The following is an 18867-nucleotide window of genomic DNA, read 5'->3' as shown; positions in this document are numbered from 1 at the left end:
GGAAGCTGTAAACCACTGGGATGGTGTGCGCAGCTTGCCAACTGATAGAAAACAGTACCTTACACTTTCCTGACGTTTCCAATCACATGAATATTCGATAAGAAGCTGTTTTGGACAACTTTCCTTTTTTTCTTGTGAAACACTTGGCAGACCTCCGTGCAACGTCCAGAATACGATGGGAGATGTTTTCTGTGCTCCCGCAGTTTTTCCTTGCCAGACAGAGTGGAAAAGCTTTCTGCTAGGATGTAGACCACAAAAGACGCTAAAGACGAAAGTACGATGCTCTCCGGAGCTAAGAGCCGCTCCCGGGCTTCTTTCGGCAGAAGCGGCGCTAAGAGAGCACTGTGAGCGCTACAATCGTCTTTGCGCGAAGAAGCCGCTTCTTCGGCTCCGGGAGCCGGAGTGAGCGACAGCATCGGAAAGGTGAAGAAGGAAGCTGTACAACACTGGGATTGTGTGCGCAGCTTGCCAACTGATAGAAAACAGTACCTTACACTTTCCTGACGTTTCCAATTACATGAATATTCGATAAGATGCTGTTTTGGACAGCTTTCCATTCCTTCATGCCAAACACTTGTCAGACCTCCGTGCAACGTCCAGAACACGATGGGAGATGTTTTCTGTGCTCCCGCAGGTTTTCCTTGCCAGACAGAGTGGAAAAGCTTTCTGCTAGGATGTAGACCACAAAAGACGCTAAAGACGAAGGTGCGATGCTCTCCGGAGCTAAGAGCCGCTCCCGGGCTTCTTTCGGCAGAAGCCGCGCTAAGAGAGCACTGTGAGCGGTGGAATCGTCTTTGCGCGAAGAAGCCGCTTCTTCGGCTCCGGGAGCCGGAGAGAGCGTCAGCATCGGAAAGGTGAAGAAGGAAGCTGTACAACACTGTGATTGTGTGCACAGCTTGCCAACTGATAGAAAACAGTACCTTACACTTTCCTGACGTTTCCAATCAAATGAATATTCGATAAGAGGCTTTTTTGGACAGCTTTTCTTTCCTTCATGCCAAACACTTGGCAGACCTCCGTGCGACGTCCAGAACACGATGGGAGATGTTTTCTGTGCTCCCGCAGGTTTTCCTTGCCAGACGGAGTGGAAAAGCTTTCTGCTAGGATGTAGACCACAAAAGACGCTAAAGACGAAGGTACGATGCTCTCCGGAGCTAAGAGCCGCTCCCGGGCTTCTTTCGGCAGAAGCCGCGTTAAGGAGAGCACTGTGAGCGGTACAATCGTCTTTGCGCGAAGAAGCCGCTTCTTTGGCTCCGGGTGCCGGAGAGAGCGACAGCATCGGAAAGGTGAAGAAGGAAGCTGTACAACACTGAGATTGTGTGCGTAGCTTGCCAACTGATAGAAAACAGTACCTTACACTTTCCTGACGTTTCCAATCACATGAATATTCGATAAGAAGCTGTTTTGGACAACTTTACTTTTCTTCTTGTCAAACACTTGACAAACATCCCTGCAACGTCCAGAACACGATGGGAGATGTTTTCTGTGCTCCCGCAGGTTTTCCTTGCCCGACGGAGTGGAAAAGCTTTCTGCTAGGATGTAGACCACAAAAGACGCTAAAGACGAAGGTACGATGCTCTCCGGAGCTAAGAGCCGCTCCCGGGCTTCTTTGGGCAGAAGCCGAGTCAAGGAGAGCACTGTGAGCGGTACAATCGTCTTTGCGCGAAGAAGCCGCTTCTTCGGCTCCGGGAGCCGGAGAGAGCGACAGCATCGGAAAGGTGAAGAAGGAAGATGTACAACACTGGGATTGTGTGCGTAGCTTGCCAACTGATAGAAAACAGTACTTTACACTTTCCTGACGTTTCCAATCACATGAATATTCGATAAGAAGCTGTTTTGGACAGCTTTTCTTTCCTTCATGCCAAACACTTTGCAGACCTCCGTGCAACGTCCAGAACACGATGGGAGATGTTTTCTGTGCTCCCGCAGGTTTTCCTTGCCAGACAGAGTGGAAAAGCTTTCTGCTAGTATGTAGACCACAAAAGACGCTAAAGACGAAGGTACGATGCTCTCCGGAGCTAAGAGCCGCTCCCGGGCTTCTTTCGGCAGAAGCGGCGCTAAGAGAGCACTGTGACCGGTACAATCGTCTTTGCGCGAAAAAGCCGCTTCTTCGGCTCCGGGAGCCGGAGAGAGCGGCAGCATCGGAAAGGTGAAGAAGGAAGCTGTAAACCACTGGGATTGTGTGCGCAGCTTGCCAACTGATAGAAAACAGTACCTTACACTTTCCTGACGTTTCCAATCACATGAATATTCGATAAGAAGCTGTTTTGGACAACTTTCCATTTTTCTTGTGAAACTCTTGGCAGACCTCCGTGCAACGTCCAGAATACGATGGGAGATGTTTTCTGTGCTCCCGCAGTTTTTCCTTGCCAGACAGAGTGGAAAAGCTTTCTGCTAATATGTAGAACACAAAAGACGCTAAAGACGAAAGTACGATGCTCTCCGGAGCTAAGAGCCGCTCCCGGGCTTCTTTCGGCAGAAGCGGCGCTAAGAGAGCACTGTGAGCGGTACAATCGTCTTTGCGCGAGGAAGCCGCTTCTTCGGCTCTGGGAGCCGGAGAGAGCGGCAGCATCGGAAAGGTGAAGAAGGAAGCTGTACAACACTGGGATTGTGTGCGCAGCTTGCCAACTGATAGAAAACAGTACCTTACACTTTCCTGACGTTTCCAATCATATGAATATTCGATTGGAAGCTGTTTTGGACACCTTTTCTTTCCTTCATGCCAAACACTTGGCAGAACTCCGTGCAATGTCCTGAACACGATAGGAGATGTTTTCTGTTCTCCCGCAGGTTTTCCTTGCCAGACGGAGTGGAATAGCTTTCTGCTAGGATGTAGACCACAAAAGACGCTAAAGACGAAGGTACGATGCTCTCCGGAGCTAAGAGGCGCTCCCGGGCTTCTTTCGGCAGCAGCCGCGCTAAGAGAGCACTGTGAGCGGTACAATCGTCTTTGCGCGAAGAAGCCGCTTCTTCGGCTCCAGGAGCCGGAGAGAGCGACAGCCTCGGAAAGGTGAAGAAGGAAGCTGTACCACACTGGGATTGTGTGCGCAGCTTGCCAACTGATAGAAAACAGTACCTTACACTTTCCTGACGTTTCCAATCACATGAATATTCGATAAGAGGCTGTTTTGGACAGCTTTTCTTTCCTTCATGCCAAACACTTGGCAGACCTCCATGCACCGTCCAGAACACGATGGGAGATGTTTTCTGTGCTCCCGCAGGTTTTCCTTGCCAGACAGAGTGGAAAAGCTTTCTGCTAGGATGTAGACCACAAAAGACGCTAAAGACGAAGGTACGATGCTCTCCGGAGCTAAGAGCCGCTCCCGGGCTTCTTTCGGCAGAAGCCGCGTTAAGGAGAGCACTGTGAGCGGTACAATCGTCTTTGCGCGAAGAAGCCGCTTCTTTGGCTCCGGGTGCCGGAGAGAGCGACAGCATCGGAAAGGTGAAGAAGGAAGCTGTACAACACTGAGATTGTGTGCGTAGCTTGCCAACTGATAGAAAACAGTACCTTACACTTTCCTGACGTTTCCAATCACATGAATATTCGATAAGAAGCTGTTTTGGACAACTTTACTTTTCTTCTTGTCAAACACTTGGCAGACATCCATGCAACGTCCAGAACACTATGGGTGATGTTTTCTGTGCTCCCGCAGGTTTTCCTTGCCAGACGGAGTGGAATAGCTTTCTGCTAGGATGTAGACCACAAAAGACGCTAAAGACGAAGGTACGATGCTCTCCGGAGCTAAGAGCCGCTCCCGGGCTTCTTTCGGCAGAAGCGGCGCTAAGAGAGCACTGTGAGCGGTACAATCGTCTTTGCGCGAAGAAGCCGCTTCTTCGGCTCCGGGAGCCGGAGAGAGCGGCAGCATCGGAAAGGTGAAGAAGGAAGCTGTAAACCACTGGGATTGTGTGCGCAGCTTGCCAACTGATAGAAAACAGTACCTTACACTTTCCTGACGTTTCCAATCACATGAATATTCGATAAGAAGCTGTTTTGGACAACTTTCCATTTTTCTTGTGAAACTCTTGGCAGACCTCCGTGCAACGTCCAGAATATGATGGGAGATGTTTTCTGTGCTCCCGCAGTTTTTCCTTGCCAGACAGAGTGGAAAAGCTTTCTGCTAATATGTAGAACACAAAAGACGCTAAAGACGAAAGTACGATGCTCTCCGGAGCTAAGAGCCGCTCCCGGGCTTCTTTCAGCAGAAGCGGCGCTAAGAGAGCACTGTGAGCGGTACAATCGTCTTTGCGCGAGGAAGCCGCTTCTTCGGCTCTGGGAGCCGGAGAGAGCGGCAGCATCGGAAAGGTGAAGAAGGAAGCTGTACAACACTGGGATTGTGTGCGCAGCTTGCCAACTGATAGAAAACAGTACCTTACACTTTCCTGACGTTTCCAATCATATGAATATTCGATTGGAAGCTGTTTTGGACACCTTTTCTTTCCTTCATGCCAAACACTTGGCAGAACTCCGTGCAATGTCCTGAACACGATAGGAGATGTTTTCTGTTCTCCCGCAGGTTTTCCTTGCCAGACGGAGTGGAATAGCTTTCTGCTAGGATGTAGACCACAAAAGACGCTAAAGACGAAGGTACGATGCTCTCCGGAGCTAAGAGGCGCTCCCGGGCTTCTTTCGGCAGCAGCCGCGCTAAGAGAGCACTGTGAGCGGTACAATCGTCTTTGCGCGAAGAAGCCGCTTCTTCGGCTCCAGGAGCCGGAGAGAGCGACAGCCTCGGAAAGGTGAAGAAGGAAGCTGTACCACACTGGGATTGTGTGCGCAGCTTGCCAACTGATAGAAAACAGTACCTTACACTTTCCTGACGTTTCCAATCACATGAATATTCGATAAGAGGCTGTTTTGGACAGCTTTTCTTTCCTTCATGCCAAACACTTGGCAGACCTCCGTGCACCGTCCAGAACACGATGGGAGATGTTTTCTGTGCTCCCGCAGGTTTTCCTTGCCAGACAGAGTGGAAAAGCTTTCTGCTAGGATGTAGACCACAAAAGACGCTAAAGACGAAGGTACGATGCTCTCCGGAGCTAAGAGCCGCTCCCGGGCTTCTTTCGGCAGAAGCGGCGTTAAGGAGAGCACTGTGAGCGGTACAATCGTCTTTGCGCGAAGAAGCCGCTTCTTTGGCTCCGGGTGCCGGAGAGAGCGACAGCATCGGAAAGGTGAAGAAGGAAGCTGTACAACACTGAGATTGTGTGCGTAGCTTGCCAACTGATAGAAAACAGTACCTTACACTTTCCTGACGTTTCCAATCACATGAATATTCGATAAGAAGCTGTTTTGGACAACTTTACTTTTCTTCTTGTCAAACACTTGGCAGACATCCATGCAACGTCCAGAACACTATGGGAGATGTTTTCTGTGCTCCCGCAGTTTTTCCTTGCCAGACAGAGTGGAAAAGCTTTCTGCTAATATGTAGAACACAAAAGACGCTAAAGACGAAAGTACGATGCTCTCCGGAGCTAAGAGCCGCTCCCGGGCTTCTTTCGGCAGAAGCGGCGCTAAGAGAGCACTGTGAGCGGTACAATCGTCTTTGCGCGAGGAAGCCGCTTCTTCGGCTCTGGGAGCCGGAGAGAGCGGCAGCATCGGAAAGGTGAAGAAGGAAGCTGTACAACACTGGGATTGTGTGCGCAGCTTGCCAACTGATAGAAAACAGTACCTTACACTTTCCTGACGTTTCCAATCATATGAATATTCGATTGGAAGCTGTTTTGGACACCTTTTCTTTCCTTCATGCCAAACACTTGGCAGAACTCCGTGCAATGTCCTGAACACGATAGGAGATGTTTTCTGTTCTCCCGCAGGTTTTCCTTGCCAGACGGAGTGGAATAGCTTTCTGCTAGGATGTAGACCACAAAAGACGCTAAAGACGAAGGTACGATGCTCTCCGGAGCTAAGAGCCGCTCCCGGGCTTCTTTCGGCAGCAGCCGCGCTAAGAGAGCACTGTGAGCGGTACAATCGTCTTTGCGCGAAGAATCCGCTTCTTCGGCTCCAGGAGCCGGAGAGAGCGACAGCCTCGGAAAGGTGAAGAAGGAAGCTGTACCACACTGGGATTGTGTGCGCAGCTTGCCAACTGATAGAAAACAGTACCTTACACTTTCCTGACGTTTCCAATCACATGAATATTCGATAAGAGGCTGTTTTGGACAGCTTTTCTTTCCTTCATGCCAAACACTTGGCAGACCTCCGTGCGACGTCCAGAACACGATGGGAGATGTTTTCTGTGCTCCCGCAGGTTTTCCTTGCCAGACGGAGTGGAAAAGCTTTCTGCTAGGATGTAGACCACAAAAGACGCTAAAGACGAAGGTACGATGCTCTCCGGAGCTAAGAGCCGCTCCCGGGCTTCTTTCGGCAGAAGCCGCGTTAAGGAGAGCACTGTGAGCGGTACAATCGTCTTTGCGCGAAGAAGCCGCTTCTTTGGCTCCGGGTGCCGGAGAGAGCGACAGCATCGGAAAGGTGAAGAAGGAAGCTGTACAACACTGAGATTGTGTGCGTAGCTTGCCAACTGATAGAAAACAGTACCTTACACTTTCCTGACGTTTCCAATCACATGAATATTCGATAAGAAGCTGTTTTGGACAACTTTACTTTTCTTCTTGTCAAACACTTGACAAACATCCCTGCAACGTCCAGAACACGATGGGAGATGTTTTCTGTGCTCCCGCAGGTTTTCCTTGCCCGACGGAGTGGAAAAGCTTTCTGCTAGGATGTAGACCACAAAAGACGCTAAAGACGAAGGTACGATGCTCTCCGGAGCTAAGAGCCGCTCCCGGGCTTCTTTGGGCAGAAGCCGAGTCAAGGAGAGCACTGTGAGCGGTACAATCGTCTTTGCGCGAAGAAGCCGCTTCTTCGGCTCCGGGAGCCGGAGAGAGCGACAGCATCGGAAAGGTGAAGAAGGAAGATGTACAACACTGGGATTGTGTGCGTAGCTTGCCAACTGATAGAAAACAGTACTTTACACTTTCCTGACGTTTCCAATCACATGAATATTCGATAAGAAGCTGTTTTGGACAGCTTTTCTTTCCTTCATGCCAAACACTTTGCAGACCTCCGTGCAACGTCCAGAACACGATGGGAGATGTTTTCTGTGCTCCCGCAGGTTTTCCTTGCCAGACAGAGTGGAAAAGCTTTCTGCTAGTATGTAGACCACAAAAGACGCTAAAGACGAAGGTACGATGCTCTCCGGAGCTAAGAGCCGCTCCCGGGCTTCTTTCGGCAGAAGCGGCGCTAAGAGAGCACTGTGACCGGTACAATCGTCTTTGCGCGAAAAAGCCGCTTCTTCGGCTCCGGGAGCCGGAGAGAGCGGCAGCATCGGAAAGGTGAAGAAGGAAGCTGTAAACCACTGGGATTGTGTGCGCAGCTTGCCAACTGATAGAAAACAGTACCTTACACTTTCCTGACGTTTCCAATCACATGAATATTCGATAAGAAGCTGTTTTGGACAACTTTCCATTTTTCTTGTGAAACTCTTGGCAGACCTCCGTGCAACGTCCAGAATACGATGGGAGATGTTTTCTGTGCTCCCGCAGTTTTTCCTTGCCAGACAGAGTGGAAAAGCTTTCTGCTAATATGTAGAACACAAAAGACGCTAAAGACGAAAGTACGATGCTCTCCGGAGCTAAGAGCCGCTCCCGGGCTTCTTTCGGCAGAAGCGGCGCTAAGAGAGCACTGTGAGCGGTACAATCGTCTTTGCGCGAGGAAGCCGCTTCTTCGGCTCTGGGAGCCGGAGAGAGCGGCAGCATCGGAAAGGTGAAGAAGGAATCTGTACAACACTGGGATTGTGTGCGCAGCTTGCCAACTGATAGAAAACAGTACCTTACACTTTCCTGACGTTTCCAATCATATGAATATTCGATTGGAAGCTGTTTTGGACACCTTTTCTTTCCTTCATGCCAAACACTTGGCAGAACTCCGTGCAATGTCCTGAACACGATAGGAGATGTTTTCTGTTCTCCCGCAGGTTTTCCTTGCCAGACGGAGTGGAATAGCTTTCTGCTAGGATGTAGACCACAAAAGACGCTAAAGACGAAGGTACGATGCTCTCCGGAGCTAAGAGCCGCTCCCGGGCTTCTTTCGGCAGCAGCCGCGCTAAGAGAGCACTGTGAGCGGTACAATCGTCTTTGCGCGAAGAAGCCGCTTCTTCGGCTCCAGGAGCCGGAGAGAGCGACAGCCTCGGAAAGGTGAAGAAGGAAGCTGTACCACACTGGGATTGTGTGCGCAGCTTGCCAACTGATAGAAAACAGTACCTTACACTTTCCTGACGTTTCCAATCACATGAATATTCGATAAGAGGCTGTTTTGGACAGCTTTTCTTTCCTTCATGCCAAACACTTGGCAGACCTCCATGCACCGTCCAGAACACGATGGGAGATGTTTTCTGTGCTCCCGCAGGTTTTCCTTGCCAGACAGAGTGGAAAAGCTTTCTGCTAGGATGTAGACCACAAAAGACGCTAAAGACGAAGGTACGATGCTCTCCGGAGCTAAGAGCCGCTCCCGGGCTTCTTTCGGCAGAAGCCGCGTTAAGGAGAGCACTGTGAGCGGTACAATCGTCTTTGCGCGAAGAAGCCGCTTCTTTGGCTCCGGGTGCCGGAGAGAGCGACAGCATCGGAAAGGTGAAGAAGGAAGCTGTACAACACTGAGATTGTGTGCGTAGCTTGCCAACTGATAGAAAACAGTACCTTACACTTTCCTGACGTTTCCAATCACATGAATATTCGATAAGAAGCTGTTTTGGACAACTTTACTTTTCTTCTTGTCAAACACTTGGCAGACATCCATGCAACGTCCAGAACACTATGGGAGATGTTTTCTGTGCTCCCGCAGCTTTTCCTTGCCAGACGGAGTGGAATAGCTTTCTGCTAGGATGTAGACCACAAAAGACGCTAAAGACGAAGGTACGATGCTCTCCGGAGCTAAGAGCCGCTCCCGGGCTTCTTTCGGCAGAAGCGGCGCTAAGAGAGCACTGTGAGCGGTACAATCGTCTTTGCGCGAAGAAGCCGCTTCTTCGGCTCCGGCAGCCGGAGAGAGCGGCAGCATCGGAAAGGTGAAGAAGGAAGCTGTAAACCACTGGGATTGTGTGCGCAGCTTGCCAACTGATAGAAAACAGTACCTTACACTTTCCTGACGTTTCCAATCACATGAATATTCGATAAGAAGCTGTTTTGGACAACTTTCCATTTTTCCTGTGAAACTCTTGGCAGACCTCCGTGCAACGTCCAGAATATGATGGGAGATGTTTTCTGTGCTCCCGCAGTTTTTCCTTGCCAGACAGAGTGGAAAAGCTTTCTGCTAATATGTAGAACACAAAAGACGCTAAAGACGAAAGTACGATGCTCTCCGGAGCTAAGAGCCGCTCCCGGGCTTCTTTCAGCAGAAGCGGCGCTAAGAGAGCACTGTGAGCGGTACAATCGTCTTTGCGCGAGGAAGCCGCTTCTTCGGCTCTGGGAGCCGGAGAGAGCGGCAGCATCGGAAAGGTGAAGAAGGAAGCTGTACAACACTGGGATTGTGTGCGCAGCTTGCCAACTGATAGAAAACAGTACCTTACACTTTCCTGACGTTTCCAATCATATGAATATTCGATTGGAAGCTGTTTTGGACACCTTTTCTTTCCTTCATGCCAAACACTTGGCAGAACTCCGTGCAATGTCCTGAACACGATAGGAGATGTTTTCTGTTCTCCCGCAGGTTTTCCTTGCCAGACGGAGTGGAATAGCTTTCTGCTAGGATGTAGACCACAAAAGACGCTAAAGACGAAGGTACGATGCTCTCCGGAGCTAAGAGGCGCTCCCGGGCTTCTTTCGGCAGCAGCCGCGCTAAGAGAGCACTGTGAGCGGTACAATCGTCTTTGCGCGAAGAAGCCGCTTCTTCGGCTCCAGGAGCCGGAGAGAGCGACAGCCTCGGAAAGGTGAAGAAGGAAGCTGTACCACACTGGGATTGTGTGCGCAGCTTGCCAACTGATAGAAAACAGTACCTTACACTTTCCTGACGTTTCCAATCACATGAATATTCGATAAGAGGCTGTTTTGGACAGCTTTTCTTTCCTTCATGCCAAACACTTGGCAGACCTCCGTGCACCGTCCAGAACACGATGGGAGATGTTTTCTGTGCTCCCGCAGGTTTTCCTTGCCAGACAGAGTGGAAAAGCTTTCTGCTAGGATGTAGACCACAAAAGACGCTAAAGACGAAGGTACGATGCTCTCCGGAGCTAAGAGCCGCTCCCGGGCTTCTTTCGGCAGAAGCCGCGTTAAGGAGAGCACTGTGAGCGGTACAATCGTCTTTGCGCGAAGAAGCCGCTTCTTCGGCTCTGGGAGCCGGAGAGAGCGGCAGCATCGGAAAGGTGAAGAAGGAAGCTGTACAACACTGGGATTGTGTGCGCAGCTTGCCAACTGATAGAAAACAGTACCTTACACTTTCCTGACGTTTCCAATCATATGAATATTCGATTGGAAGCTGTTTTGGACACCTTTTCTTTCCTTCATGCCAAACACTTGGCAGAACTCCGTGCAATGTCCTGAACACGATAGGAGATGTTTTCTGTTCTCCCGCAGGTTTTCCTTGCCAGACGGAGTGGAATAGCTTTCTGCTAGGATGTAGACCACAAAAGACGCTAAAGACGAAGGTACGATGCTCTCCGGAGCTAAGAGCCGCTCCCGGGCTTCTTTCGGCAGCAGCCGCGCTAAGAGAGCACTGTGAGCGGTACAATCGTCTTTGCGCGAAGAATCCGCTTCTTCGGCTCCAGGAGCCGGAGAGAGCGACAGCCTCGGAAAGGTGAAGAAGGAAGCTGTACCACACTGGGATTGTGTGCGCAGCTTGCCAACTGATAGAAAACAGTACCTTACACTTTCCTGACGTTTCCAATCACATGAATATTCGATAAGAGGCTGTTTTGGACAGCTTTTCTTTCCTTCATGCCAAACACTTGGCAGACCTCCGTGCACCGTCCAGAACACGATGGGAGATGTTTTCTGTGCTCCCGCAGGTTTTCCTTGCCAGACAGAGTGGAAAAGCTTTCTGCTAGGATGTAGACCACAAAAGACGCTAAAGACGAAGGTACGATGCTCTCCGGAGCTAAGAGCCGCTCCCGGGCTTCTTTCGGCAGAAGCCGCGTTAAGGAGAGCACTGTGAGCGGTACAATCGTCTTTGCGCGAAGGAGCCGCTTCTTTGGCTCCGGGAGCCGGAGAGAGCGACAGCATCGGAAAGGTGAAGAAGGAAGATGTACAACACTGGGATTGTGTGCGCAGCTTGCCAACTGATAGAAAACAGTACCTTACACTTTCCTGACGTTTCCAATCACATGAATATTCGATAAGAAGCTGTTTTGGACAACTTTACTTTTCTTCTTGTCAAACACTTGGCAGACATCCATGCAACGTCCAGAACACTATGGGAGATGTTTTCTGTGCTCCCGCAGGTTTTCCTTGCCCGACGGAGTGGAATAGCTTTCTGCTAGGATGTAGACCACAAAAGACGCTAAAGACGAAGGTACAATGCTCTCCGGAGCTAAGAGCCGCTCCCGGGCTTCTTTCGGCAGAAGCCGCGTCAAGGAGAGCACTGTGAGCGGTACAATCGTCTTTACGCGAAGAAGCCGCTTCTTCGGCTCCGGGAGCCGGAGAGAGCGACAGCATCGGAAAGGTGAAGAAGGAAGCTGTATACCACTGGGATTGTGTGCGCAGCTTGCCAACTGATAGAAAACAGTACCTTACACTTTCCTGACGTTTCCAATCACATGAATATTCGATTGGAAGCTGTTTTGGACAACTTTCTTTTTTTTCCTGTGAAACACTTGGCAGACGTCCGTGCAACGTCCAGAATACGATGGGAGATGTTTTCTGTGCTCCCGCAGTTTTTCCTTGCCAGACAGAGTGGAAAAGCTTTCTGCTAGGATGTAGACCACAAAAGACGCTAAAGACGACAGTACGATGCTCTCCGGAGCTAAGAGCCGCTCCCGGGCTTCTTTCGGCAGAAGCGGCGCTAAGAGAGCACTGTGAGCGGTACAATCGTCTTTGCGCAAAGAAGCCGCTTCTTCGGCTCCGGGAGCCGGAGAGATCGGCAGCATCGGAAAGGTGAAGAAGGAAGCTGTACAACACTGGGATTGTGTGCGCAGCTTGCCAACTGATAGAAAACAGTACCTTACACTTTCCTGACGTTTCCAATCACATGAATATTCGATAAGATGCTGTTTTGGACAGCTTTCCATTCCTTCATGCCAAACACTTGTCAGACCTCCGTGCAACGTCATGAACACGATGGGAGGTGTTTTCTGTGCTCCCGCAGGTTTTCCTTGCCAGGCAGAGTGGAAAAGCTTTCTGCTAGGATGTAGACCACAAAAGACGCTAAAGACGAAGGTACGATGCTCTCCGGAGATAAGAGCCGCTCCCGGGCTTCTTTCGGCAGAAGCCGCGCTAAGAGAGCACTGTGAGCGGTGGAATCGTCTTTGCGCGAAGAAGCCGCTTCTTCGGCTCCGGGAGCCGGAGAGAGCGGCAGCATCGGAAAGGTGAAGAAGGAAGCTGTACAACACTGAGATTGTGTGCACAGCTTGCCAACTGATAGAAAACAGTACCTTACACTTTCCTGACGTTTCCAATCACATGAATATTCGATAAGAGGCTGTTTTGGACAGCTTTTCTTTCCTTCATGCCAAACACTTGGCAGACCTCCGTGCGACGTCCAGAACACGATGGGAGATGTTTTCTGTGCTCCCGCAGGTTTTCCTTGCCAGACGGAGTGGAAAAGCTTTCTGCTAGGATGTAGACCACAAAAGACGCTAAAGACAAAGGTACGATGCTCTCCAGAGCTAAGAGCCGCTCCCGGGCTTCTTTCGGCAGAAGCGGCGTTAAGGAGAGCACTGTGAGCGGTACAATCGTCTTTGCGCGAACAAGCCGCTTCTTCGGCTCCGGCAGCCGGAGAGAGCGGCAGCATCGGAAAGGTGAAGAAGGAAGCTGTACAACACTGGGATTGTGTGCGCAGCTTGCCAACTGATAGAAAACAGTACCTTACACTTTCCTGACGTTTCCAATCACATGAATATTCGATAAGAGGCTGTTTTGGACAGCTTTTCTTTCCTTCATGCCAAACACTTGTCAGACCTCCGTGCAACGTCCAGAACACGATGGGAGATGTTTTCTGTGCTCCCGCAGGTTTTCCTTGCCCGACGGAGTGGAAAAGCTTTCTGCTAGGATGTAGACCACAAAAGACGCTAAAGACGAAGGTACGATGCTCTCCGGAGCTAAGAGCCGCTCCCGGGATTCTTTCGGCAGAAGCCGCGTTAAGGAGAGCACTGTGAGCGGTACAATCGTCTTTGCGCGAAGAAGCCGCTTCTTTGGCTCCGGGTGCCGGAGAGAGCGACAGCATCGGAAAGGTGAAGAAGGAAGCTGTACAACACTGAGATTGTGTGCGTAGCTTGCCAACTGATAGAAAACAGTACCTTACACTTTCCTGACGTTTCCAATTACATGAATATTCGATAAGAAGCTGTTTTGGACAACTTTACTTTTCTTCTTGTCAAACACTTGGCAGACATCCATGCAATGTCCAGAACATGATGGGAGATGTTTTCTGTGCTCCCGCAGGTTTTCCTTGCCCGACGGAGTGGAATAGCTTTCTGCTAGGATGTAGACCACAAAAGACGCTAAAGACGAAGGTACGATGCTCTCCGGAGCTAAGAGCCGCTCCCGGGCTTCTTTCGGCAGAAGCCGCGTCAAGGAGAGCACTGTGAGCGGTACTATCGTCTTTGCGCGAAGAAGCCGCTTCTTCGGCTCCGGGAGCCGGAGAGAGCGACAGCATCGGAAAGGTGAAGAAGGAAGCTGTACAACACTGGGATTGTGTGCGTAGCTTGCCAATTGATAGAAAACAGTACTTTACACTTTCCTGACGTTTCCAATCACTTGAATATTCGATAAGAAGCTGTTTTGGACAGCTTTTCTTTCCTTCATGCCAAACACTTGGCAGACCTCCGTGCAACGTCCAGAACACGATGGGAGATGTTTTCTGTGCTCCCGCAGGTTTTCCTTGCCAGACAGAGTGGAAAAGCTTTCTGCTAGGATGTAGACCACAAAAGACGCTAAAGACGAAGGTACGATGCTCTCCGGAGCTAAGAGCCGCTCCCGGGCTTCTTTCGGCAGAAGCGGCGCTAAGAGAGCACTGTGAGTGGTACAATCGTCTTTGCACGGAGAAGCCGCTTCTTCAGCTCCGGGAGCCGGAGAGAGCGACAGCATCGGAAAGGTGAAGAAGGAAGCTGTACAACACTGGGATTGTGTGCGCAGCTTGCCAACTGATAGAAAACAGTACCTTACACTTTCCTGACGTTTCCAATCACATGAATATTCGATTGGAAGCTGTTTTGGACAGCTTTTCATTCCTTCATGCCAAACACTTGGCAGACCTCCGTGCAACGTCCAGAACACGATGGGAAATGTTTTCTGTGCTCCCGCAGGTTTTCCTTGCCAGACAGAGTGGAAAAGCTTTCTGCTAGGGTGTAGACCACAAAAGACGCTAAAGACGAAGTTACGATGCTCTCCGGAACTAAGAGCCGCTCCCGGGCTTCTTTGGGCTGAAGCCGCGCTAAGAGATCACTGTGAGCAGTACAATCGTCTTTGAGCGAGGAAGCCGCTTCTTCGGCTCCGGGAGCCGGAGAGAGCGGCAGCATCGGAAAGGTGAAGAAGGAAGCTGTACAACACTGGGATTGTGTGCGCAGCTTGCCAACTGATAGAAAACAGTACCTTACACTTTCCTGACGTTTCCAATCATATGAATATTCGATTGGAAGCTGTTTTGGACACCTTTTCTTTCCTTCATGCCAAACACTTGGCAGACATCCGTGCAATGTCCTGAACACGATGGGAGATGTTTTCTGTTCTCCCGCAGGTTTTCCTTGCCAGACGGAGTGGAATAGCTTTCTGCTAGGATGTAGACCACAAAAGACGCTAAAGACGAAGGTACGATGCTCTCCGGAGCTAAGAGCCGCTCCCGGGCTTCTTTCGGCAGCAGCCGCGCTAAGAGAGCACTGTGAGCGGTACAATCGTCTTTGCGCGAAGAAGCCGCTTCTTCGGCTCCGGGAGCCGGAGAGAGCGACAGCCTCGGAAAGGTGAAGAAGGAAGCTGTACCACACTGGGATTGTTTGCGCAGCTTGCCAACTGATAGAAAACAGTACCTTACACTTTCCTGACTTTTCCAATCACATGAATATTCGATAAGAAGCTGTTTTGGACAGCTTTTCTTTCCTTCATGCCAAACACTTGGCAGACCTCCGTGCACCGTCCAGAACACGATGGGCGATGTTTTCTGTGCTCCCGCAGGTTTTCCTTGCCAGACGGAGTGGAAAAGCTTTCTGCTAGGGTGTAGACCACAAAAGACGCTAAAGACGAAGGTACGATGCTCTCCGGAGCTAAGAGCCGCTCCCGGGCTTCTTTCGGCAGAAGCGGCGCTAAGAGAGCACTGTGAGTGGTACAATCGTCTTTGCACGGAGAAGCCGCTTCTTCAGCTCCGGGAGCCGGAGAGAGCGACAGCATCGGAAAGGTGAAGAAGGAAGCTGTACAACACTGGGATTGTGTGCGCAGCTTGCCAACTGATAGAAAACAGTACCTTACACTTTCCTGACGTTTCCAATCACATGAATATTCGATTGGAAGCTGTTTTGGACAGCTTTTCATTCCTTCATGCCAAACACTTGGCAGACCTCCGTGCAACGTCCAGAACACGATGGGAGATGTTTTCTGTGCTCCCGCAGGTTTTCCTTGCCAGACAGAGTGGAAAAGCTTTCTGCTAGGGTGTAGACCACAAAAGACGCTAAAGACGAAGGTACGATGCTCTCCGGAGCTAAGAGCCGCTCCCGGGCTTCTTTGGGCTGAAGCCGCGCTAAGAGATCACTGTGAGCAGTACAATCGTCTTTGCGCGAGGAAGCCGCTTCTTCGGCTCCGGGAGCCGGAGAGAGCGTCAGCATCGGAAAGGTGAAGAAGGAAGCTGTACAACACTGGGATTGTGTGCGCAGCTTGCCAACTGATAGAAAACAGTACCTTACACTTTCCTGACGTTTCCAATCATATGAATATTCGATTGGAAGCTGTTTTGGACACCTTTTCTTTCCTTCATGCCAAACACTTGGCAGACATCCGTGCAATGTCCTGAACACGATGGGAGATGTTTTCTGTTCTCCCGCAGGTTTTCCTTGCCAGACGGAGTGGAATAGCTTTCTGCTAGGATGTAGACCACAAAAGACGCTAAAGACGAAGGTACGATGCTCTCCGGAGCTAAGAGCCGCTCCCGGGCTTCTTTCGGCAGCAGCCGCGCTAAGAGAGCACTGTGAGCGGTACCATCGTCTTTGCGCGAAGAAGCCGCTTATTCGGCTCCGGGAGCCGGAGAGAGCGTCAGCATCGGAAAGGTGAAGAAGGAAGCTGTACCACACTGGGATTGTTTGCGCAGCTTGCCAATTGATAGAAAACAGTACCTTACACTTTCCTGACTTTTCCAATCACATGAATATTCGATAAGAAGCTGTTTTGGACAGCTTTTCTTTCCTTCATGCCAAACACTTGGCAGACCTCCGTGCACCGTCCAGAACACGATGGGCGATGTTTTCTGTGCCTCTGCAGGTTTTCCTTGCCAGACGGAGTGGAAAAGCTTTCTGCTAGGATGTAGACCACAAAAGACGCTAAAGACGAAGGTATGATGCTCTCCGGAGCTAAGAGCCGCTCCCGAGCTTCTTTCGGCAGAAGCGGCGCTAAGAGAGTACTGTGAGAGGTACAATCGTCTATGCGCGAAGAAGCCGCTTTTTCGGCTCCGGGAGCCGGAGAGAGCGGCAGCATCGGAAAGGTGAAGAAGGAAGCTGTACAACACTGGGATTGTGTGCGCAGCTTGCCAACTGATAGAAAACAGTACCTTACACTTTCCTGACGTTTCCAACCACATGAATATTCGATTGGAAGCTGTTTTGGACAGCTTTTCTTTCCTTCATGCCAAACACTTGGCAGACGTCCGTGCACCGTCCAGAACACGATGGGAGATGTTTTCTGTGCTCCCGCAGGTTTTCCTTGCCAGACAGAGTGGAAAAGCTTTCTGCTAGGGTGTAGACCACAAAAGACGCTAAAGACGAAGGTACGATGCTCTCCGGAGCTAAGAGCCGCTCCCGGGCTTCTTTCGGCAGAAGCCGCGCTAAGAGAGCACTGTGAGCGGTACAATCGTCTTTGCGCAAAGAAGCCGCTTCTTCGGCTCCGGGAGCCGGAGAGAGCGGCAGCATCGGAAAGGTGAAGAAGGAAGCTGTACAAGACTGGGATTGTGTGCACAGCTTGCCAACTGATAGAAAACAGTACCTTACACTTTCCTGACATTTCCAATCACATGAATATTCGATAAGAAGCTGTTTTGGACCGCTTTTCTTTCCTTCATGCCAAACACTTGGCAGACCTCCGTGCAACGTCCTGAACACGATGGGAGATGTTTTCTGTGCTCCCACAGGTTTTCCTTGCCAGACGGAGTTGAAAAGCTTTCTGCTAGGATGTAGACCACAAAAGACGCTAAAGACGAAGGTACGATGCTCTCCGGAGCTAAGAGCCGCTCCCGGGCTTCTTTCGGCAGAAGCCACGGTAAGAGAGCACTGTGAGCGGTATTACAGCGGCCTGAGTGGGTCGCTGGTGGTGAGAGAGAGACGGTGAATCTTGTGTCTTGATCAGAATGCTGGATTTATTAATATATGATATAATACATTATTACTATACTAATAGAATATAGAGAGAGGTTTGCAGAGCTGCTAGCTAAGCTAAGAATAGATAGAAAAGAATCCACAACAAAGTTGTGTCCAGGGACTCAGTCCCCTGGCTTGCACTATTGATTGGCCCTTAATTCTAAACATAGAAAATGAGCCAATCAAGGTGAATCCTATTGCATTCCACAGCAGCTGATAATAATTGTTTACCTTCTCTTCGGGGGCCTCTGGCTCCCGAAGACACAGAAATATGAAAGAAAAGGATTTCTGTGGCGAAATGTCTGCGACATCTCACCTTTCTAAATTGTATAAAAATAAAAGAAAAATGCTGATGTGGAATGAACAGGAAATTCCTTCACCTATAAAATATAGAATACTAATAATTCACTAAAACAATCCTACAGTATAAGGACATTGCAAGACACAATGCAAAGAGAATTCAAGTCCATGCAGCTGAGTTTCAGGAACAGTCCATCAGCTGAAGTTGTTTCTTTTGGACATCTGAGAGTCCTTTTTTGTCCTGAAACAGCATAACACAATTTTAAACAATTTGAAACAATTTGAACAATTTTTAGAATGTCCTTTTCTGGCCCTTCAGTGCTTCAGCACTTCAGAGCTGCTGCCCGCCTATTTTCAATCTTTTTTATTTAATTTTTAATTTTTTTGTTTTTTTGTTTTTTTTTTTTTTTGATCGAAAAGCAAAAGAGCAGCAAAAGAGCAGAGCAATGCCAGAGAAGGAAAGGCCCTGGGGGCCCTGGCCCATACTGGACCAGGAACCCCAAAAGCGGCTCACACAGGGGGACCCGGACCGGTAGGACAAACCAGAATCCCCAAAAACATCAAGAGGCCTCGCAGTGGGCCCGGCCCAGGAATTTCCTGAGCCCAGCATCCCAGGCCAAACCCATGAGGAAGGCTCTGCATTCCTACGGGCCTGAGCCTTGCTGCCAGCACAATGGCAGCACAGGTAGTGAGACGCTTCCTTTCCCCTAAACCACTGAGGCATGCCAGCAGCAGGGAAATAGAAGCTGCCCCGAGAATCTTCATCTCGGGTCTGGGAATGTTTGTTTCCCACAGCATCACGGCACCACCCCCACTGGGCTGGGGACCAAAGGCAAAACTTTCGGGAGCCCCCTCCCCCTCGCCGCTAGGGCACAAGAGAGGCGGTGGC

This window comes from Ammospiza caudacuta, chromosome 9 (genome assembly GCF_027887145.1).
Source record: "Ammospiza caudacuta isolate bAmmCau1 chromosome 9, bAmmCau1.pri, whole genome shotgun sequence".
NCBI classification, from domain to species: domain Eukaryota; kingdom Metazoa; phylum Chordata; class Aves; order Passeriformes; family Passerellidae; genus Ammospiza; species Ammospiza caudacuta.
The sequence above is the reverse complement of the archived record's forward strand: the minus strand, read 5'-3'. Positions refer to the sequence as shown.